Genomic DNA, 24,970 nt, shown 5'->3' with positions numbered 1-24,970 from the left:
AATGATCTAATTACAAAGAATATGATGCAGTGGAGCTTGGTATATAATGTTGCCTCAAATCAGATATATCTGAATTAACAACGTCATTAATTGTTCCACAACATATTATCGCTGGAATTGTAAGTTATTCTAAATGATCAGATACACAAACAGTTCGGATACTATAGTATCTACTACCCTCACCGATTGTGATAATATTTTAAAGAAAAGTGTGAATCTTTTTCTCAAAACTACAATAGGGCGAACGAAGACAATAGCATAAGTTGCTAACGAAAATACAGCTGCAATCAAACTGACTTCCAGTAAAAGCAAATGTACTTCACCCGGAGCTTTAGTCTTGGATATTCGAGGATTTTTTTTTTTTTTTTTTTTTTTTTACAGTAGGATGAACGAAAACTTCTCCTTTGCGTCAGTTTCTCAACTTCTCTCCTTACTGTGCCCCAGTGATTTTAGTTCCTTTTCCCATTTTATTTCATTCCTCTTTAAATATTCTCATCGACAACTGAGGCTCATCTGAGTTCAGGTCTTACAGTCCACGACTTACAGACCCCACTTCGATTTTTTGTGAACTAATCAGCCAGCTCTCAGCTAACACTTGCCATGCATGCAACTGACGCCACTTCTCGTCTTTCTTCTTCGCAGTCTACGACTCATTATCAAATATTGTAGTAGGAACATATAATCTTTCCATATGTTTCGAATTAATTATTCTTCACGACCGGGTACCGACGCAAAGAGTGTTGAAAAAGTGCCGAGTATTTTAAAAGAGGATACCATTTACGGAAAGAATGAAAATAAGGCTATTAAACGTTCAACACAGAGCTTCGATGTCTCTCTCTCTCTGTGTGATAGTATACTTACATATTAATCTGAGCATTAGGTGGTCTGGAGTCAGTTGTGTGGTTCGAGATGTGTTTTATTGCAGTTTTAGGCATATTAAGGTAGTATTATTGTATGATTAACCACTCGCAGCTCAAGGTATGTATAACTGCATTATACTACTTGAACAAATTACTAGACTTTCGTGTTTGCTGTTGTGCTGTTTTTGCATATTAATGATTTAGTACAATTTGCCCTTCTCTTGTTAGCACTGGAAGTCTACTACTCAACAAGAGACGTGTGTTCTGCTATCATAAAATGAAAGTAGCCTGCGAGCCCGTGGCCTCTACACTTCCTGATCAGAAGCACGCGGACACCTGTTAGTGGGCGTTAATGTTGGGTGTGCCCACCCTTAGGACGGCTTCAACTCTACTGGGAACACTTTAAATAACGCGTCTCGGTGACTGGAAGAATGGAAGCCCATTCATCCTCAAGAGCCGAAACCAGAGAAGATAGTGATGTTGGACGCTGGAGTCTGAAGCGAAATCGACGTTATAACTCATCCCGAATGTGTTCCAGTTTGTAACGCCGGAAATGCATATCCTCCTATTTCTATCTATTGTACTATTATTTTTTTCCTTGTTTTGTTACCTCAAGATATGACATTTCTGTCTCTTTATATTTTGTAATTGTTTTACTGTTTGTATATATATATTTATGCACTTATGTCGATGTATAATGGGTTTGTTTCGTAAATATTATTTGTATTTTTACGCTGGGTCTTGCCTAGGGAAAACTGCTATCGAACGATTACATCGATGGGTAGTGTGAAGAATCAAAGTGTGTAGGATCTTTGGTAGTGTTAACTCTGCCGCGTGGAGCGCGGGCAGAGGGAGTCTGGCTGGAGTAGCGAGTGGAGCAGGTGTGTGGTGTGAAGCTCCCGCGAGTTGCCGCGCTTTCGGGGTTTGGCAGCATGTAATTGCGCTCGACTTGCGATGATAGTTTCTGACATGGTGTCGCGGACGGGAAGCATTAGCTGGCGCACATCAAGAGCCCGTTTCATCTGGTGACCGTGTCGAGAAGAAGGCGCGCCAACATCCAGCTTCTGCAACAGCGACGGCCGACAATGAGTGACTGTCGCCACCTCCTCGATCGACGGCTTCAAACCTTCAATCAACCAACAAGGAAGACTGGAAGCACGTAAAGTTTTAGAACTGTATGGCAGACCTCAGCTTTTCAAACTTTTAAAATTGTTGCATCACAAAATTACAGCAACTTAGCATGAACCTTTGTTGCTCATTGTCCCAATTGCATTACCAAGCAGGGTCCCTTCCTTTTCCGAAATGAACCCGAGTGTCGTTGAAATTCAAACGCCAGCATAATTCCATTTCAGTGCTTTAATTTCAAAGTTCAGTTAAAGTATTCATAGCTGGCTACAATACTTAGATTACACAAGCACAAATTAAGAGTGCGAGTTTTGTTATCGTATTTTAGCTTACCTGTGACTGCAGCTCAGCTTGGTATGTACTAAATTTTACTATTGTTAATTGTTCAGAATCATTTAATTCAAGTTCAAAGCTAAATCTCTTATTTCTAAATTGCGTAGATTCAAGCAGGTTTTGAAATGATTGTTGAGGTAGTCCAAGACTAACCGTATTTTACTGAATTTCGATGTGCTTCAGAAAGAAAGCTCACTATTAACTTCAGTCACTAAATTAACTTTCGATTTTCCGGTTTTATTAATTCTTTTGCAAAATTAAGTCAGAGTGTAGCGAAATGTATTACTTCTGCCAAACTTTCAGTTTTCACACTACACGTGTCAACCTTCGGTTGCCACGCTTCTAGTGCTAATTATATGTGTAATTACCTTTCTTTTTCAGTTACTATAGTAATTGTCCTTAGGACTGGCGACCGTAATTTCCCCCAAATCTCAAATATCTAATTACCGCTAGTTAATTGTTAACGTAACGGCCGCACATTTACTTTCTTCATTAACTTTACCCCTTTTCAAAATTAATTTCCACCAGTTTCATTTGCATTTTTCCTTTCAATTAGATGTAACCCTTTCCTCCCTCTTTACCGACAGATTAACTTCGGTCACGATTGCTTTTTCCCAAATTTCCATTAGGTACATGCGGTTTAATTTTTCACTGTCATTAAGGTCGATAAGTGAGGGGGAGGTTACAAGTTGGTTTAGATAGGGACTCTCGGCAGGCCAGTCCGCTTCGGGAATGTTATTATCCACAAAGCATTGCTTCACAGATGTTGCTTTAGGACGGGCTGCATTGTCATGTCCACACAGTCATCGACTATTCCTCCATTGTAAGCGGTTTGTTCACGTTCTTTCGTAAGTGCAGTAAGGGGACGACACCCTGACACAAAAGACCTCTATACCGTGTCACCACCTCCCTGGCACTGCACACGATGGCAGGTAACACTACAGGCATTCGCCAAACCCGAATCAGATTATCACAGACTATAGCGTAATTCATCCCTCCAAATGTCTCGTTTCCAATCATCCATTGTTCAGTGGCCTCACCATTCACTCCCCCTTACGCATCGCTTAGGACTAACTACATAAACATGTGGCTTGTGAGGAGCTCCTTCACCACCGTACCCCACTCTTCTTAACTCTCTACGCACGGTCATTGTGCTATCTGTAGTGCTCGTAACGCTGTGTAACTCACTAGTGATTCCTTCCGCCGATTTCATGCGATTTTTTGCAACCACCTCCCGCAGTGCTCGACGGTCGCTGCAGATAACGTATGTTGTAAGATATCCACGTCACGAAACTGTCCAGTCGATTTTCCCAAAGTTCTACACCACCCGAAAAAGTAAACAATGGAAGCCCTCGGACAAGACGCACGCGTGAGATGGAGGAGAATCTGCTACTCGTACATTTAGCAGACGAAACTCTAAGCACACAAGTGACTGTGGACCACCTAACGCTCGCATATATACAGGCTGATTCTTATTAACGTGTAAAAACGCCTGAAGTGACGTACATGGCGATGGGGAAAGTAATTTACTATAATATCCATGGGGTCAAAAATGTCAAGAAATAGCCCAAAAATGGATGAGAAATGTTGGACGTGTGTCGCAGTAGATGACGTAGATCGCCGCACATGCAACGGTTTGGCTTGGCCGCGAAGCGATTGAATACTTGCTTTCGAGCAAATGGTACAAATTTCGAAAATATTTTGTAAATGTGATCCGTTGTAAACGCAGAAGTCACGAAATCATTGTTCTCGCTGTAACGAAGCAAATGCTGTTGTTAGTTTGTTTCTTTTCTTTTGTTCCTTCTTTTTCTTATTTACAGACATTATTTAGTAGAGAAAACGGGTCCCGGCGGAGGTTCGAGTCCTCCCTCGGGCATGTGTGTGTGTGTGTGTGTGTGTGTGTGTGTGTTTGTCCGTAGGATAACATAGGTTAAGTAGTGTGTAAGCTTAGGGACTGATGCCCTTAGCAGTTAAGTCCCATAAGGTTTCACACACATTTGAACTTTTTTAAAGAAAATGTAAATGTTATTGTGGAATATTACCAAGGAATGACGAGATACGTTTGAAGTTCTCTAACGCTATAGATACAGCAATAAGGAATAACGCAGTAGGCAGTACAGTTGAAGAGGAATGGACATCTCTAAAAAGGGCCATCGCAGAAGTTTGGAAGGAAAACATAGGTACAAAGAAGGTAGCTGCGAAGAAACCATGGGTAACAGAAGAAATACTTCAGTTGATTGATGAAAGGAGGAAGTACAAACATGTTCCGGGAAAATCGGGAATACAGAAATACAAGTCGCTGAGGAATGAAATGAATAGGAGGTGCAGGGAAGATAAGACGAAATGGCTGCAGGAAAAATGTGAAGACATCGAAAAAGATTGTCGAAATGACAGACTCAGCATACAGGAAAGTCAAAACAACCTTTGGTGACATTAAAAGCAACGGTGGTAACATTAAGAGTGCAACGGGAATTCCACTGTTAAATGCAGACGAGAGAGCAGATAGGTGGAAAGAATACATTGAAAGCCTCTATGAGGGTGAAGATTTGTCTGATGTGATAGAAGAAGAAACAGGAGTCGATTTAGAAGAGATAGGGGATCCAGTATTAGAATCGGAATTGGAGGACTTACGGTAAAATAAGGCAGAAGTTATAGATAACATTCCATCAGAATTTCTAAAATCATTGGGGGAAGTGGCAACAAAACGACTATTCACGTTGGTGTGTAGAATATATGAGTCTGGCGATATACCATCTGACTTTCGGAAAAGCATCATCCACACAATTCCGAAGACGGCAAGAGCTGACAAGTGCGAGAATTATCGCACAATCAGCTTAACAGCTCATGCATCGAAGCTGCTTACAAGAATAATATACAGAAGAATGGAAAAGAAAATTGAGAATGCGCTAGGTGACGATCAGTTTGGCTTCAGGAAAAGTAAAGGGACGAGAGAGGCAATTCTGACATTACGGCTAATAATGGAAGCAAGGCTAAAGAAAAATCAAGACACTTTCATAGGATTTGTCGACCTGGAAAAAGCGTTCGAGAATATAAAATGGTGCAAGCTGTTCGAGATTCTGAAAAAAGTAGGGGTAAGCTATAGGGAGAGACGGGTCATATACAATATTTTCAACAACCAAGAGGGAATAATAAGAGTGGACGATCAAGAACGAAGTGCTCGTATTAAGAAGGGTGTAAGACAAGGCTGTAGCCTTTCGCCCCTACTCTTCAATCTGTACATCGAGGAAGCAATGATGGAAATAAAAGAAAGGTTCAGGAGTGGAATTAAAATACAAGGTGAAAGGATATCAATGATACGATTCGCTGATGACATTGCTATCCTGAGTGAAAGTGAAGAAGAATTAAATGATCTGCTGAACGGAATGAACAGTCTAATGAGTACACAGTATGGTTTGAGGGTAAATCGGAGAAAGACGAAGGTAATGAGAAGTAGTAGAAATGAGAACAGCGAGAAACTTAACATCAGGATTGATGGTCACGAAGTCAATGAAGTTAAGGAATTCTGCTATCTAGGCAGTAAAATAACCAATGACGGACGGAGCAAGGAGGACATCAAAAGCAGACTCGCTATGGCAGAAAAGGCATTTCTGGCCAAGCGAAGTCTACTAATATCAAATACCGGCTTAGTTTGAGGAAGAAATTTCTGAGGATGTACGTCTGAAGTACAGTATTGTATGGTAGTGAAACATGGACTGTGGGGAAACCGGAACAGAAGAGAATCGAAGCATTTGAGATGTGGTGCTATAGACGAATGTTGAAAATTAGGTGGACTGATAAGGTAAGGAATAAGGAGGTACTACGCAGAATCGGAGAGGAAAGGAATATGTGGAAAACACTGATAAGCAGAAGGGAGAGGATGATAGGACATCTGCTAAGACATGAGAGAATGATTTCCATGGTACTAGAGGGAGCTGAAGAGGGCAAAAAATGTAGAGGAAGACCGAGATTGGAATACGTCAAGCAAATAATTGAGGACGTAGGTTGCAAGTGCTACTCTGAGATGAAGAGGTTAGCACAGGAAAGGAATTCGTGGCGGGCCGCATCAAACCAGTCAGTAGACAAAAAAAAAAAAAACGTATGTCATTAACTGCTAAGGACGCACTTCAGAAGCTTATAATAAATTTACCTCAGTGTAAACAAATGATTTCTTAATGCAAGAAAAAAGAAGAAAGAAAACACTGCCTCCTAGACGTAAGACACGAAAAGCCCCATGTTGCAGTCCCATCGTGTGGTGTCACCGCCAGACGCCACACTTGCTAGGTGGTAGATTAAATCGGCCGCGGTCCATTTAGTACATGTCGGACCCGCGTGTCGCCACTGTGTAATCGCAGACTTAGCGCCACCACCAAGGCAGGTCTCGAGATACGAGAGAGCACTCGCCCCAGTTGTACGGTCTACCTAGCTAGCGACTAGATGTACGAAGCCTTTCTCTCTCATTAGCCGAGAGACAGAATAGCCTTCAGCTAAGTTAATGGCTACGAACTAGCAAGGCGCCATTAGCCTTACAGTGATTGTAATTAAAGTCTCCTGTGTATAGTCAAGAGCGATGTACCACAATGACTGATTAAAGTTAAGTATTAATCCAGCTACGTACTTTTCTTCCTAGCATTAATTACGTATCCTGTTCCAGTACTTCACGCCCGTCTGCGTTAGTCTAGCGTGCGTTTTCAGCCATCTCGATCTACAAGGTGTTGGCCCAGCTGCCGACACATCACATCGTCCCTGCATCCTCAAAAAGTACTGGTCTGGGCCGCCATTTCTTCCAAAGGAATCATCGGCCCATTTTTCAGATCCGAAACGATTACTGCATCACGCTATCTGGACATTCTTCGTGAATTTGTGGCGGTACAAACTGCCTTAGACGACACTGCGAACACCTCGTGGTTTATGCAAGATGGTGCCCGGCCACATCGCACGGCCGACGTCTTTAATTTCCTGAATGAATATTTCGATGATCGTGTGATTGCTTTGGGTTATCCGAAACATACAGGAGGCGGCGTGGATTGGCCTCCCTATTCGCCAGACATGAACCCCTGTGACTTCTTTCTGTGGGGACACTTGAAAGACCAGGTGTACCGCCAGAATCCAGAAACAATTGAACAGCTGAAGCAGTACATCTCATCTGCATGTGAAGCCATTCCGCCAGACACGTTGTCAAAGGTTTCGGGTAATTTCATTCAGAGACTACGCCATATTATTGCTACGCATGGTGGATATGTGGAAAATATCGTACTATAGAGTTTCCCAGACCGCAGCGCCATCTGCTGTTGAAAATTGTAACTACTGTAATTTCGAAAGTTTGTCTGCCTGAAAATGTACTGTTGTCCCAAGCATATTGCAACAAACGGTGTATTTCTATCGCTGCTCATATATATATATATATATATATAAACGCGACATAGTTTAAATTTCTTACTTCGCATAGTATCGCGTTTTAGTAACAGTCTGTAGCACAACTGTCACTTGTTCTGAACAGGCAGCTGGCTCGTGTAAAGTCGCCAGTCAGGTGGATACGAGGCGTGTAGACTCTTTGCTTACGCTTAGCTTACGAATTTATAAATAGAACAGACTTACTTATTTAGCTCTGTTTGTGTGCGTCTATAGTCCAGACTTTAATTTCTTGTGCCTTACATATATTCCCAATTGCGAATATGGGCAACCATCAGCTGTAAAGTGGAATGACGACGATGAAGATCTGTGCCGGACCGGAACGCGAACACAGATTTCCTCCTTATCGCGAGCAGTCGCCTTACCACCTGGCCATCGGTGCACGAATCACGGCCAGACCCAAACTTGCATATGTCGTCCACAACCTGTTCTCGTACACCCATAATGTATATTCAATTATAGGTGAGACATTTCAAAATCGCTCCCCCGGTAATTGACATATACGCATTTCCAAAGGTACGCTGCATCGTAATTCGAAATAACACAGGCACTGCAATGTCGTAAAAGTCAAGTGGGAGGAAAAAAGGGTCTCGCTGCTGGGTATCAGTCACGGGAGGGGTGTAGGCCAAGTGCTACAGGAAAAGTTAGGTGTAGAATAGCAGTTCACAAACATCGTGAAACCTAGTGCTATGTAATAGCGGCTTTGTGCAGAGATTTTCATGACGAGGGTCGGGTTATAGCAGTAGGAGCAGGAAACAGCCGGGCTAGGTTTGAAAATGTCTTGACGAGCCTTGAGTTAAAATGCTTCAGGCGAGTAAACAAAGAGGTCGTACCGTGCTGTGCCTGTTGCTGCAATTGGGAGATGAGGATACACAAATCATGGCCTGCCCCAGGACGGTGGGGGGACAGATTAGTGGAGAATCTTGCAGAAAGTATAAGGGAAGCCACAAACGCACAACGCAAAATCGCTGTTATTACTAGAGTAAGAGGGAAATATTTTTTTAGGTTGGAGAAATTAGAAAGCCACGGGGGAATAATACGTTGGTGTGCAAAACTTGAGTGGTTGAGTGGTGGTGGTTAGTGTTTAACGTCCCGTCGACAACGAGGTCATTAGAGACGGAGCGCAAGCTCGGGTTAGGGAAGGATTGGGAAGGAAATCGGCCGTGCCCTTTCAAAGGAACCATCCCGGCATTTGCCTGAAACGATTTAGGGAAATCACGGAAAACCTAAATCAGGATGGCCGGAGACGGGATTGAACCGTCGTCCTCCCGAATGCGAGTCCAGTGTGCTAACCACTGCGCCACCTCGCTCGGTGCAAAACTTGAGGACGAATTTAACTTTCGCACGGTCTGTCACTGCCAAGTAGCATATCTCTATGAAACTTGGACCATACGTAGAAAGAACTACTACAATATAATACAGAAGGTAATGGAAAGAAATATAGAATGACATGAATAGAAATTCAACTTCTTTAAATAAGACAAGTCACTTCTAAGCTTTTTTAAATGTGACAGTCATGCTAGTTGAATTTTCGCCTATGTAGTTTAGATAATATTAGAAAAACGAAATTGTGAATATAGATCACCTGGTTTTATAAACACCTGATTGATTTAGCCATCGGCCAAGAAAATTTTTCCGAAGACGAATAAGAAAAAAAGCAGACCCAGACTATCACAGCACCACCCCATAATTTCATTGTCATCAAAACCCATGGCAGGCAAATACGGGCTCCATCACAGGCACTATGACTTACCGTTCCGTGTAAACCCACTTTCACAGCACCACAGAACAATATTAGGATGTTATTTATATCTGTATAACCAAAATATTTCGCTGGTTCTCGTGTTGGGTGTCTCTAGTGCCGCAGGACGGCCTTGTAAATGATGGAAAATACTTACAAGTTGTCTAACGTGAATGTTTATTGGTTCCCTTTGGAGTACAGCTGTTGCAGGGCACACCTAAACCCACTGTTATTTTCCGACTGTAAGAATGAACTTGTGGACTGATGAAAACAAGCCCAACTCAATTGTGTGTCTTCTTTAATCTGATTAGAGGGTCGCCTGTGAATCTTGGTTGCACTTACATATCCGGAAATCACAGAGTCCGTTCACCGTGTACTTTCTCTGCCTCGAGTTGTACATATATCTACTATAAGTAATCACTAATTCATATGACGACTTAGGAAACTTCATTAATTATTGATACATGGTATAAAGCTCGAATCTTGCAGTCATCATTGTCAACAGTTCCTACGATGGAAACTGGGAATGTATGTACTTGAATTCAAGACATCTGCGATGGCTATCTATAGCATGTAGAGACAGAACAAAAGATTGTTTTCTGACTGTAAAAATAAGTGTTTGACGTATGTAACAGAAAATAAATTTTGAAATCGTCAGCCAGTTATCATCTATTGCAGGGAGTAGGGCTCTTCCAGACCGCTCCATATATGCGATCTTGAGCATTTTACCTCAAAGTTTGTCCCGTTTGTTTCTTTATGTCGACAATCCATATTCCAATAGATTAAGTTGTGCTCTAAGTCTCTTCTTATCATAAGGAGTCCAACAAAGATGCTCATTCGTCCATCTTTCATAATTTCGTCTCGCTATATTCCCAGCCCATTTTAATTTTTATTTCGTAAGAGTTACCGCCACTGTAACTATCAATTCTCTTAACCATTTGTTTGATCGTCTGTCTCTTCTTGTTACGTTAAACATGCATATCTCAAGTCACTCATTCGGCACAGTAAATTTTTAAAATATTTGTACATTTTACTAATTAGCAATAATTATAACATTTTCGTCTGACTCACATTGGAAATATCCTTCCGATTGCAGTATTCAGTTTCCTAAATGAGCTCCGTGTCACTTCTACCCTCTTATTCATTTATTTCAGTATCCACACATTTATTTCTTGTAAGTAATCTTCAGTATACAGAGTTACCAATTATTTCCATATTTTCATCATGAATCTTAACTGCCTTCCTATCACCGCACTGACTGCCCTTGTAATTAACATACTCCGTTTGTCAGAAAAGTTCCATGACAGGTTTTGTTTAGTTCTGAGTCTGCAATACTAAAAAGGAACAAATGTTGTTTTTATGTTACCTGGTATGAGCGCGCCCTAGACATGACTCCGGGCGCGTTTCTGCGCAAATGCACTTAGTGTACTTAGCAAAACACTATTTGGGTTCTTGGCGCATTAGTTATGGTGACACAACGGATGCCGACATTCTTTTATTGCCATCCCACAACCGCCATATTCGCTTGACCTCTCGCCTTGGGATTTTTTCTTGTTTCCGTGAGCGAAGAGGCGACTGAAAGGAAAACTTCATCAAGACATCGCAGCAATCCAAAGGCCTGTGACAAATGAGCTTATAACCATGTCAGTCGAAAATTTTCCTCCTTGCTTCCAAGACCTCCAGAAACGTTCACAACTATATATAGACAGCCAAGGGTACTACTTTGACAGCAACTCGGATCATTACTTGGTAAGTGCAGTTTTCTATTTTTAAAAGAAAACCCATCCTGGAACTTTTCTGACAAAGGGAATAATTCATTTATTTCAACATTTAGGTTACTGCTATCATCTGATTAGTACTTAAAACTCGTAAACCGAAGTTCAGTGTCAGTTGCAATAAGCATTATGACTAAGTAGGGCCTTGATCCCCTCTTCTGTTTTGACGTGATGACAGCAGCAGCAGAAACGTCATAAGGTACGGAACTGAATTTTCCATCAACGCTTGTCAAAACATAGCATGCTTAAATACGAAACACTTTCTAAATGTTCTCCAAACTATTGTTTATTTCGGCGTTAACCGAAAATCTACAGTGAAGACAGCAGATCTAAATTTTTATTCAATAATGAAGACAAAGTGCAGCCTTTCACACAGAATGGAGTATATAAAACCACATGCACAATGGAAAACTGTATGTTGGGTAGAGATGTTACAATTAAATTACTAGAACGTGAGAGATGGTGGTTACTAAAAAAGACAAATTCAACCCTTGAAAAACATCTTTTAGCAGAAAACCACCCATATTACGTATATCGTGATGTTTTACTTGCTATTAAGAGAAGCAGAGAGATGACCCTACTGGAAACACTCGAAATCAATAAACATACCACACAAAATGCAAGCTTAATTTTAAATGACCAAACTCAAATTCCTTTGACCCTGTTATTGAAATTAGTTTTGGATATAAAACTATTAGATTACAATTGTAAACTGAACTTCGTTTTACGTCTGTTTTAAAATGTAAGAATATCCAAATAAAAAAATTATTTTAGTTATCTGTAACTATTTGTGTGTAAGATAAAAATATAATACTTTTCATCGTGAGCATTCCATATCTCATCATTTTTGTGTCTTTTGTATAACTAATTTTGTGTAAATGGCATGTCATTATCTGTGTTTGCGACATTCGTTGTTTCCTGACTATGGCCTAAGAAGCTGAAAGCGGGGTCAAACGAAATAAATAATATCGTACAGAACATTGTCAAAGTGTTTCCTACCTGATATTGAAAATATATTAACCAACTAAACAGCTTATATATGAAAAAGGACTCATTTAAGAAATTGAAGTCTTATATTACTAACTTACTGTAATTAATCTTCACGCCTACTCTCGTTTTGTTCGGTTTCTCCATCCTTTGACGAAGTTCTTGTTCTCGCGAATCCGAAGCAAACCAAATACTGTCATACCCAATCGACGGTGGTTCTGTTAAGCTGTTTACGAATATTCCTTCCTCATTCCAATTAAAAGCTTTAAGGATCTCTTCCAAGGCTGCAGAAGGTAGTTTCGGTAAAATGTACTCACTCATCCTAACTCCTTTCTCAATTCTGATTTCGTCACTCTCTTATGTAATGAAATGGAAGATGTAGCCGCATTTTACGTAACTTTAACAAATTGATGTGTGTAGATTCTGTTCCTTAGTTGATTCTATTGCAACAAAATCAAACGCTTTCTCGTAAACCCAATACAACCTTTCTGAGTCATAATGATATTTGAGTATTAATAAAAGTCAAAGTCGACAATAGCGACAAGTAATTACGCTAGTAAAAAGATATTTTTTCGTAGGGAAAGTGTCTCTTGAACTTTGGTCTTGGTGATTATATTGCTTTTCGCGAGATAAAGTGACAGCTTCTAGGACGACGTTTTCCAAGAATATTTGCGAGAGTTATGTTGCAATGCTCATGTTATAGGGACTGCATATAGTCAAATTACTATACCACCTTACCTACAGAGTAGCCTCATATACTAGACCAGTGGTTCTCAATATTTCTCCCTGATTGTAATCAGATATTAGTTAGTACCCCTTCCCTACCTTCCATCCCAACTTTCATCAACATTAGCACCTAACTGGACAGCAGAATAAAAACAATTTTCTTTGACTACTTCCTTTTTTTAAAGCGACGAAAGATAAATGATATATTAATTTTTGTAGGTGGTTTATTAAACCATGAACTAATGAATCAATAACCTTTTTTATGGAATGATGAAGCACTTCTCAGTGCATTGCGAATGTTACCTAAGACACCCAGAAACAAAACCTAACTAATCACATTGAAGGTAGACACCTGTTAACTGAAAATGCTTGCTCTGCATCTTTCCTCCCGCTAGTGAAACTTGCATCATCCACACCCTGCATCCACTTTTAAAATCAACCAAGTTAAAATGTGTGAATCATACTTAGTTCGTAAATAGCTTACTTGCTAGACTCCTTACTTCTGAAATGGCAGAAATTGGAAGACTTCAGGCTGCCAAGGCCTTGTGTCTGATCACCGCCATTAATAATAATAACAATCATAATGATAATGATGACGACGAAGACGACGACGATGACGACGACGAAGCAATTTCTGGTCTGTCGCAGGAACTACCTACTATTCGGAGAAGCATTTACAGGAGATTTTTAAGCATGAGTGAGGCGTATACCTCAATTTGACTGTCACAGTAAAAGGTATTATGTACGTGTTTATTGGGTGGAATATGTGAGGAAGACGTTCATACATTCATTTCTCAAATTATAATCCCTGCAACACTGTGTCACACGTTAACGCTCGTATTTGATAAAAATATAATTGTGGGCAACTTGTGTAACCAGTATTACAGTCTTACGAAGTAGTGATTTCATTAATCATCATTTAAAAATAATTTAATTTTGTGGAAAAAATACAGGTGAGCCATGTGTTTTTATGTGGAATAATTTTGTACTGCTGCAGTCACTTTTTACTAATATTTTACTAGCACAACACATTTCGGCAGCATGCTGCCATCATCAGGTGCGTTATACAGTTACTTACACATCAGCTGATAGGTTGTGTACACTAGCTGTGTGTGCCAGTGGGGTTTTTACCCCTTAGAAAATTACATTTTACCCCTCAGGAGGTAATTACCCCCAAGTTGGCACGCTGCCCCCAGGTATACACTCTGCGAGTGACTTTCTACGTTCTGAAGCTCCCCTCGACGATTTCCACGATCGAGATTGTGCAATAGCTCGGCAGTGTCAGTGTCCAGATAATTACTGACTTCCTGGCGGTCACTTTTAGTGTGACTCCCTTCATTGTGCTCTTGGAAGACCCGATCAGCCCCAGCGAAAACAATCACAATGCATGTACGCAGATAATTTTCTGGGGATTCTTGCTTCGCGATCTTTGCCTTCTGCTTGTTGCCTGGGCGGTCTACGTCTGCTCCTCAGATAACACAAGAATAGATTAGACTTGCCAGTCGGCTGCCAAGCATGTTGTTGCGAGTTTAAGTAGTGTCTCCCGCTGACGCTGCGTCATTGTGGAACGGCCCAGAGGCGACCCGTTATCTTTGAACCCCTACTGCTGACTCAATATGCCAGTTGTCAGGATGGCCGAGCGGTCTAAGGCGCCAGACTCAAGGCTGAAACCTTGCCTGTGTATACAGGTCTGAGCATTCTGGTCCTCGTATGAGGGCGTGGGTTCGAATCCCACTTCTGACAAAATTTTTTTTTCGTCACACTCCACCAACAGATAACAACTGGGACACTTTCGCGCATAACAGTATTATTACAAACTGAAAGTGATTTTGTTCTGTTCTGAACAGTTATTTGTTCTGGTATTCAGTCTGAAGATTGATGTGATGGAACTCTCGACATGGTCTGTGCTTTGCAACCCTCTTCATCTGTGCATAACTACTTCATCCCACACCCATTTGAATCTGCCTACTATATACATGCCTGGGTCTGCCGTTGCAACTTTTATCACTCACTCTTTCCTCCATTACCAAAGCGATAGCTCTTGAAGTATCAACTGAGCCCTTCTTGCCTTCGGCTGTGCCGTACATCCGTTTTTTTTCACCATTCAATTCAGTACCTTCTCTTTAGTTATTCTAATTCAGTACTGTATGGTTCTGTTTATTTTAAATAATTGTAATAGTGATGACAATTTTGTGACAAGAATACTAGGTGTATGTACGTATATGTATTGTCAGTTGTTATTTAGGAATGTTACCATTTCCATTTACACCAGGTGTTCTAGTTGGATTATTATTAGATTTGCGCTCTAGTTGCACTCTGCCAAAAGACTATGGTTCGGTAGTTCTGGTACATTACACGCACTAAATTATGCAGTAAATGTACCGGCGGTATTGGTTGATCTGGTAAGAAAAGAGAAGTAAATGAGTATGTAAGAGAGAAAACGGCAGCCGACAACTTCTCTTTGTTTTTTTGTTTGAATGGCTGTTTGTTTTGCACATAATTAGAATCACACATCATTCAGTATTAGTCCAGTGTGTATTTAATATACTTACAAAATATAAATTGAATTTTATAAGCAGTAAAAATTAGTGGACCACGTAACTTCTGTGCTTTTATGTAGCTAAAGCAATTACTTTTGATGCAAGAACTGTTTACATTTACAAACATAAAAAATCTGTAATTATTGCTCTTATTTTGTGCTCAATAGAACGCTCTTCATCACATTCAAAGAGTGTCCTGTTATTATTGATAAGTGTGAAGCTTGTTTAGCAATGAGAGAAAAGTGTTTTATATTAGCTCATCCTAGTGTTGAGGTGAAGTCTGGTATGCTTTTGTTTTACTTTCTATTTCCTTTATTTTTTTTTGAGGAAATTACATTTTATAGCGCTATATCATAAATCTGTATTAGTTATTTTTTATTTTCACAGCATCCCTTTGTTTCACATTACAAATCTACGATTTTCTGATGACACCTGAAGTAAACATTCGCAATTTCAATTTTACCATAAGTACTGTTTATTTTTAAGTAACAGACAGGAGGGTAACCATGTAGAATAAAAATGTTCCACAGGTTACCTACCCCTTCATATATCCCTATTCAGTTTCTAAACAGTTCACTGCATCCGTTTTTTGAAGGAATCTAGTAAGACACTGATCACATATGTAAAGAAAGTGATTGTTATGAGGTAACACCAGACAGGTATGCAACACACCCAATGTACATGTAGCACATGTACGACCTTAACTGACCAAAGCTCCTAGGAAAACTACAGTTGTCTACAGGAGTTTTACAACTCTACTCATTGCCCTCCGAGACAGCCGTGGATGTTAAAGTGGTGCATGCAGAATGTGGAGGTATGCCAGCACAGGATAGAATCCACCAGGCGTATTAGAAACGAGTTTCAGTACCGGCCAAACTGGATTTAGTTTGTAGGAAGTTTCCCGTATCCCAACAGGTGAAAATAGGGTTGCAGGAGTTGCAACGAAGAGCTCGCTCAGTTTCTCATGAATAGTTCTGCTCGTAGACAGTTGCAGTACACAGTTTCCATCCCAAGGTGGAGGAGGAGGGGTGGGGGGCATCGGGGCAACCCAAACATATTAAATGGGTTCATAAACATGCCGACCCTACGCCGATGCGGGACACAGGCACAATAGAAAGAAGTTCTACTTGCATATATCTGCAAAACAAAAACCTGTAGTCCAACTAAATCAGCTGATGCTTAGGGATTTAGATCATGAAACGAAACAATGTGAGTGGTAGACGAGTTTTGCTATTTGGAGAGTACATTATCTGATGATGACTGACGAAAAGGAGACATAAATTCCATAAGAACTTCCAATGTTGTTGTTCTTGAAGGGGGATTCAAAATGGCTCTGAGCATTATGGGGCTTAACATCTGAGGATATCAGTCCCCTAGAACTTAGAACTACTTAAACCTAACTAACCTAAGGACATCACACACATCCACGCCCGAGGCAGGATTCGAACCTGCGACCGTAGCGGTCGCGCAGTTCCAGACTGAAGCGCCTAGAACCGCTCGGCCAATTCGACCGGCTGCTGTAAGGGGGGGGGGGGGGGGGCGCGGATTGGGATACTTCTCTGTAGTTTAGCCTTGTATGGAAGTGAACCACTGACGATAAACAGTACAGGCAACAGAATGAAAGATGTTAAAATTTGCTGCTTCAGAAGAATGCTGAAAATAGACGCGTACATCGAATAACTAATGAAGATGTACAGTACTGAATCGAAAAAAAAAGCAATTTGACTGAAGAAAGGGATTGTGTGATAGAACGCAGCCAAAGGTATCAAGCAATAACAAAGTATGGCGGTAAAAACTTGGAGAGAGAGAGAGAGAGAGAGAGAGAGAGAGAGAGGAGAGATAGTGGGGGGAGGGAAAGGGAGGAGGAGGGAGGTGAAGGGAGGAAGAGGGAGGGAGGGTTGGGGAGGGGGAAGGGAGGGAGGGCGAAGGGGGAAGATGAGAGAGCAGGGCTTGATTGCAGTAGGGAGGTTCATGTAAACGTTGGTTCCAGCGACTATGTAGAGACGCAGATACTTGCTAGGGACAGGCTGAAGTCCGCAGCAACCTCGGATCAGTCATCTGACTGAAGATAACAACACCACCATCAACAACAACACTGTATGTTCTTATGGAACTGTCGTGCGAATTTCCAGCAGTATTTGAATATTCAGCGAACTTAGACAGACATGTAGGAAAGGAACTGGTAAGGTTCCTTTTATTTTCCAATATTTAAAGCACGTCTGGTTTCGGGTTCTTACATGCCCATCATCAGGTGTGGAACTTCGTGCTGTGGCCCCGAGTGTGTACCACCAGCGAGGGCAGAGCACTCTGTGTGCATGGCGCTCGGGGTCACAGCACGAACTTATTACACCTGATAATGCCATCTAAGCGCCCGAAACAGATTGTGCTTTAAGTATCGAAAAATAAAAAGAACCTTACGAATGAAGCGGTATCTTCAGCCTCTACTATAATGCTCAGTAGCAGATGGTCCTCCAGAAGGATTGTTTGTATGATTAATCTGTTTCATTCATACATTAGGGCGTTGGGAAAGAAGATACATGAGGTTCCTTATGCCTAGAAGTTGTGGGATATTCTGAAGTGATAGTTGTTCTATGCCTCTCTGAACATCGCATAACCACCGGGATGGAGAAGTAAATATCAGGCATTACAGACTAGCATTATTTTCGACTAGAGTAAACATGGAAAAAGGAGAAGTTGCAACATACGTAAAAGCTGGTCTCACAGTCAAAAATATCGAAACAAGTAGTTTTTGTGTAGATCAGAAACTAGAAGTACGTGCTTTGAGTTGTAACTGCAGAATACTTCTCTTGTAATTGTAATAGTACTCTGGGAAATTTTCAGTTATTTGTGTGAAACCTAGATGCATTAATTAAGCTACCTGTCAAACAAGAAGAAACACTTAGTAGTTTTGGAAATCTCACTGTTGGTTTCTCAAAAGATACGGACAGCAAACTTGAACTGAAATCATTATTTGGGTGTTTCATTCTAACTGTAGTAAATTTTCAACCACTTGTGCAGGAGCATAGTAGGACCCTGATTGATACAGTTGAATAGGCAGCAGTCAGGCTGAAACAGTTAATGTGTTCTCAGTTGTTAAATGACTAATTAAGATGTACAGTTAATGGAAATAAACGTAATGGCGCCTTGCAGCGCTGGCACAGTTTCGTACGGAGCAGTGCGGCTTGTTAATGAGAATAGGTACACTGTTTTAAGAGTAAGTTAAGAGAAGTGGCATGGAATGAGGTACATATAGGAAGAGATGCTAATGTCAAGTTCAATTTTTTCCGTAGTAAATCTAACATTTGAAAGTTGCTTTCGTAGGAAGTTGTCCAGAAAATCAATTAAAGAGAAAGGTACAATCTGACTGTTTCTTGGAAACGCTCCATGCCTTGCAGCATACATGTTTTACACCTGTTTCTACGCTGTGTACACCACTCCGTTCCGGTCTTACCACATGTAAGATTCATTTCGGTTCTGGTGAGACTTTTGATGAGTGATGTCCCATCCAGATGATTTTTATTCTCATGCTCTGTTGTGATAATCGACGAATGACGTTTCTTCCGCTACATTTTTACATAATCTAATAATGCCACACAAGACTGCCTTTATTAAACAAAATCACGGGCTTGCGCAGACAACAATGCACCTGCTCACACTTCGTTGCGTTCCGTAAATTTTCGGCTAAAAACAATACTGTAATGAAGACCCTACCTCCATATTAGCCACATATCGTCATATGTGAAGCTTTTCTGTTCCCAAAAATAAACAAAACCTTCCTTTAACAACTAGAGGTGGGATTAAAAACGCGTCTCTGAGATAGCTAAAAGCTGTCCTAATTACCGAGTTTCAGAAGTGTTTCGGGGACTGTGAAAAGCACTGGCGTGAGTGTGTAGTATCTAATGGTGACTTTTTCAAAGAGGTTATACTGATGTAGACAAACGAATAAAATTCTTTAAAAAGTGTCTCGTTATTTTTTTAACACATCTCGTGTGTAAAAATAAAGAACTTCTGTAAAAAACAAAATTTGGGAGGGCGTCGTCGTGATCCCCATGCCTTCATCCCGCCGTCCCCCTCGGATGTTCGCCTGGGCGAGGAAAGGAACATACGCAAAACACTGGCAAGAAGAAGTGACAGGATGATAGGACATCAAGACATCAAGGAATAACTTCCGCGGTAATAGAGGGAGCTGTAGATGGTAAAAACAGTAGAGGAAGGCAGAGACAAACAAATTTTTGACGACATTGGGTGTACGGACTACTCTGTTCTGAAGAAGCGGCACATCAAAGTAAGTCGTGGCAGGCCGCATAAAAACATGAACAAAAAAAGTCCCTGTAGTACAGCTTCAAAAATAAAATTCGTGTGGGATTTAGCGCGCCACCCTATGTACTCAACAGTATTTGTTTTCTTAACCTGTTTGTACTCTGAATTAAAGTGAATGTAGGTTCCGCTAGTTGGCAGAGCGGATGAGACGTGCGTAGGATGGACTGGCGTGGATAGTTTCATCAAACTAGACTTCAGACTAAAGATCACAACAACGGCGAGAGCCACAGTGTCAAGCAAGAATACGAAACTGCAGGCATTTCCCGTCTCCACGGGCAACGCAGTGGTCGGCCACTACACTAACGACCGAGAGTAGCGGCGCGTGCGTAGAATTGTCGTAGCTAACGGACAACCTTACGACTTATCTTAGAAGAAAGATTAAGAAAAGGCAAACCTACGTTTCTAGCATTTGTAGACTTAGAGAAAGCTTTTGACAATGTTAACTGGAATACTCTCTTTCAAATTCTGAAGGTGGCAGGTATAAAATACAGGGAGCGAAAGGCTATTTACAATTTGTACAGAAATCAGATGGCAGTTATAAGAGTCGAGGGGCATGAAAGGGAAGCAGTGGTTGGGAAAGGAGTGAGACAGGGTTGTAGCCTCTCCCCGATGTTATTCAATCTGTATATTGAGCAAGCAGTAAAGGTAACAAAAGAAAAATTCGGAGTAGGTATCAAAATTCATGGAGAAGAAGTAAAAACTTTGAGGTTCGCCGATGACATTATAATTCTGTCAGAGACAGCAAAGGACTTGGAAGAGCAGTTGAACGGAATGGACAGTGTCTTGAAAGGAGGATATAAGATGAACATCAACAAAAGCAAAACGAGGATAATGGAATGTAGTCGAATTAAATCGGGTGATGCTGAGGGAATTAGATTAGGAAATGAGACACTTAAAGTAGTAAAGGAGTTTTGCTATTTAGGGAGTAAAATAACTGATGATGGTCGAAGTAGAGAGGATATAAAATGTAGACTGGCAATGGCAAGGAAAGCGTTTCTGAAGAAGAGAAATTTGTTAACATCGAGTATAGATTTAAGTGTCAGGAAGTCGTTTCTGAAAGTATTTGTATGGAGTGTAGCCATGTATGGAAGTGAAACATGGACGATAACTAGTTTGGACAAGAAGAGAATAGAAGCTTTTGAAATGTGGTGCTACAGAAGAATGCTGAAGATAAGTTGGGTAGATCACGTAACTAATGAGGAGGTATTGAATAGGATTGGGGAGAAGAGAAGTTTGTGGCACAACTTGACCAGAAGAAGGGATCGGCTGGTAGGACATGTTCTGAGGCATCAAGGGATCACCAATTTAGTATTGGAGGGCAGCGTGGAGGGTAAAAATCGTAGAGGGAGACCAAGAGATGAATACACTAAGCAGATTCAGAAGGATGTAGGTTGCAGTAGGTACTGGGAGATGAAGAAGCTTGCACAGGATAGAGTAGCATGGAGAGCTGCATCAAACCAGTCTCAGGACTGAAGACCACAACAACAACAACAACAACGGACAAGCAACAGTGCGTGAAATAAACGCAGAAATCAATGTGGGACGTACGTCGAACATATCAGTTGGCGTTAATGGGCTATGGCAGCAGGCAACCCACGCAAGTGCCTTTTCTAACAGCGCGACATCGCCCACAGCGCCGCTCCTGGGTTCGTGACTACATCGGATAGACTCTATAGACGACTGGATAACCGTGGCTGGTCAGATGAGTTCTGATTTCAGCTGATGCTGGGGTTGGAGTGTGGCACAGACCCGACGAAGCCATGGACCCAAGCTGTCAACAAGGCACAGTGCAAGCAGCTGGTGACTGCGTAATTGTGCAGCTGTGTCCACACGGAACGGACCGGGTCCTCTGATCCAACTGAATCTATTACTGACTGGAAATGGTTATTTTCGGCTACTTTGAGACAAGTTTCAGTCATTCGTGGACTTCATGTTCACAAACAACGATGAAATTTGTATGTATGATAATGCACCATATCACCTTGCTGAGGAACATGTGGACAATTCGAGCGAATGTTTTAACCACCAGGATCATCCGACGTGAAGCCCATCGAATATACATGGGACATAATCTAGAGGCCCGTTCTTGCTCAGAATCCTGCACCGGCAACACGTCCGCAATTGTGGACGACTATAGAGCTCGGCGTGGTTCATTATTCCTGCAGGTACCTCCAACAGCTTGTTGAGTCCATGCTACGAGGGTCACTCCAAAAGAAATGCACAATATTTTTTTTAAATCCATCTTTTATTCAAAATGTTTGAAAGTTTTACAGTGTGTAGATATATCCTTTAGAAACAATATTTTCATTTCTCCACATAATTTACATCCCTCTCAACAGCCTTACGCCATCTTGGAACCAGCGCCTGTATACCCGCACGGTAAAATTCTGGACCAACCTGTTGGAGCCACTGTTTGGCAGTGTGCACAAGGGAGTCATCATCTTCAAACCTTGTTCCACGAAGAGAGTCTTTCAGTTTCCCAAAGAGATGATAGTCACATGGAGCCAGGTCAGGACTGTAAGGCGGGTGTTTCAGTGTTGTCCATGCGAGGTTTGTGATCGCTTCCACGGTTTTTTGACTGATATGTGGCCATACATTGTTGTGCAACAGCAAAACATCCTGCTTTTGCCGATGTGGTCGAACACAACTCAGTCGAGCTTGAAGTTTCTTCGGTGTCGTCACATATGCATCAGAATTTATGAAGGTTCCACTTGGCATGATGTCCACAAGCAAGAGTCCTTCGGAATCGAAGAACACCGTAGCCATTTTCCAGCAGATGGCGTGGTTTCGAATTTTTTTTCTTGGCTGAATTTGCATGATGCCACTCCATTGATTGCCTCTTCGTCTCTGGTGAAAAATGACGGAGCCACGTTTCGCCACCTGTCACAATTCTTCCAAGAAATTCATCTCCACCATTCTCGTACTGTTCCAAAAGCTCGCTGCATACCGTTTTTCTTGTTTCTTTGTGAACCACTGTCAACATCCTGGGAACCCACCTGGCGCAAACCTTTTTTAACGCCAACACTTTCAGTATTCTGCAAACACTTCCTTCCCCTATCCCAACGTAGCGTGACAATTCGTTCACTGTGATGCGTCTGTCAGCAGTCACCAATCCGTTAACCCTCTGCATATTGTCTCGAGTGTGTGCGGTACGAGGCCTGCCGCTGCGAGGACAATCCTCAATATTGCCATGCCCACTTTCATCACGTAACCTGCTTGCCCACCGACTAACTGTACTGCGATCGACAGCAGCATCTCCATACACCTTTTTCAACCTCTTGTGGATGTTTCCCACTGTCTCGTTTTCACAGCACATGAATTCTATGACAGCACGTTGCTTATGATGAACGTCAAGTGTAGCAGCCATCTTGAAGACATGCTGTGACGGCGCCACTCACGGGGACAGGTTGAACTAAGTTTGAAAACAAGCGGGAAGGATGTATCTACACACTGTAAAACTTTCACACATACAGAATGAAAACTGTCTTTTTACAAAAATAGTGTGCATTTCTTTTGGAGTGACCCTCATACTTCGAGTTGCTGCACCAAGACGGGCAAAAGGAGTTCCGATACGATAGTATGAAGTTTTCCATTACATTTGTCACCTCAGTCTACAACAAAAAAATGGCTCTGAGCACTATGCGACTTAACTTCTGAGGTCATCAGTCGCCTAGAACTTAGAACTAATCAAACCTAACTAACCTAAGGACATCACACACATCCATGCTCGAGGCAGGATTCGAACCTGCGACTGTAGCGGTCGTTCGGTTCCAGACTGTAGCGCCTAGAACCACACGGCCACTCCGGCCGGCAGTCTACAACAACAATTGTGATAGCGCTGTTCTGTATCTAAGTCAGGCCATTATAACATTCACTTCCAGCTCTACAGTACTGGTTTCTAATAGTGTTTTTGTGAATTTATAGCTCCATCTATTCATCTGGCCCAGTATTTTTCGAAGACTACGAAGGCGTGCTGAAAAATAGAACCTCCGAACTTAAATCTGCAAAGTCTTAAAGCCTTGTAAATACGAAAAACATTATTAACATTCTACATATTTGTTCTTCTTGTCTACATATTTGCAGCCCTCTGTCGCTAGAGGTCTCCGAATTGTAGCGCGTAACATGGCGGTGTGCAGAGTAAACACGTCGGTGCGTGAGAAACAACGTGCTGTAGCCGAGTTTCGAATTCGGAAACATCGTCCACACACGGAGTACCCTCTCCATCAGCCTGACAATAACATACCACGCGGGAGCACTGCAACATCTAGAGTAATCCGACGCCTTGGGTTCAGTGTCACCGATCATCTTCCGTACAGTACCGACTTGGCTCCATCCGATTTTCATCTGTTTCCGGAACTTAAACAACCTCTTCGAGAACTTCATTTTGATAGTGACGAAGCAATGCAGGCAGACGTGAAATTGTGGCTGCGTCAACAAAGTCAAACATTCTACAGTGACGGTAGCAACAAACTGGTCTATCGCTGTGAGAAAAGTTTTCGTGCCAGGGCGACTATGCTGAGAAATAAATGTATATACTTTAAGAATAAGGTGTAGAATGTCAATAACGCTTGTTTCATTTAAAAAAGCTTTAAGAGTTTCCACATTTCAAATTCGGATGCTTTACTTTTCAGCACGTTCTCGTCTTATTCATGCTTTCTACACACCCTCATAAGCAAAGCCATCTTGTGTGTAATAATTCTCTGGTACTTGTCGCAAGCGTCATCAATGTTCCTTTTACGACAGTCAGCAGCTTCTCTACGAATGATCGCTTTTACTGCTGATGCGATGTCATGCGTGTGGTGTCACCGCCAGACACCACACTTGCTAGGTGGTAGCTTTAAATCGGCCGCGGTCCATTAGTACATGTCGGACCCGCGCGTCGCCACTGTCAGTGATCGCAGACCGAGAGCTACCACACGGCAGGTCTCGAGAGACTGACTAGCACTCGCCCCAGTTGTACGGACGACTTAGCTAGCGATGCAACACTGACGAAGCCTCGTTTATTTGCAGAGAAGATAGTTAGAATAGCCTTCAGCTAAGTCACTGGCTACGACCTAGCAAGGCGCCATAGCAATTGATAGTTATCGTATGAAGCATGTCTCATCAAGAACGATGTATACAAATGATGGATTAAAGTTAAGTATTCCAGCAGCT

General features: G+C 41.7%; 1 non-coding gene across 1 annotated transcript; it reads left to right on the top strand.

Moving 5' to 3' along the window:
- The first annotated feature begins 14,581 nt into the window (after positions 1-14,581).
- Trnal-caa lies at positions 14,582-14,699 on the top strand. Its single transcript has 2 exons — positions 14,582-14,619; positions 14,654-14,699. It is a non-coding gene; the product is annotated as a tRNA-Leu (tRNA).
- The last annotated feature ends 10,271 nt before the right edge of the window (positions 14,700-24,970 follow it).

The sequence above is a fragment of the Schistocerca piceifrons genome, chromosome 6 (assembly GCF_021461385.2).
Source record: "Schistocerca piceifrons isolate TAMUIC-IGC-003096 chromosome 6, iqSchPice1.1, whole genome shotgun sequence".
NCBI classification, from domain to species: Eukaryota; Metazoa; Arthropoda; class Insecta; order Orthoptera; family Acrididae; genus Schistocerca; species Schistocerca piceifrons.
The sequence above is the reverse complement of the archived record's forward strand: the minus strand, read 5'-3'. Positions and strand labels throughout refer to the sequence as shown.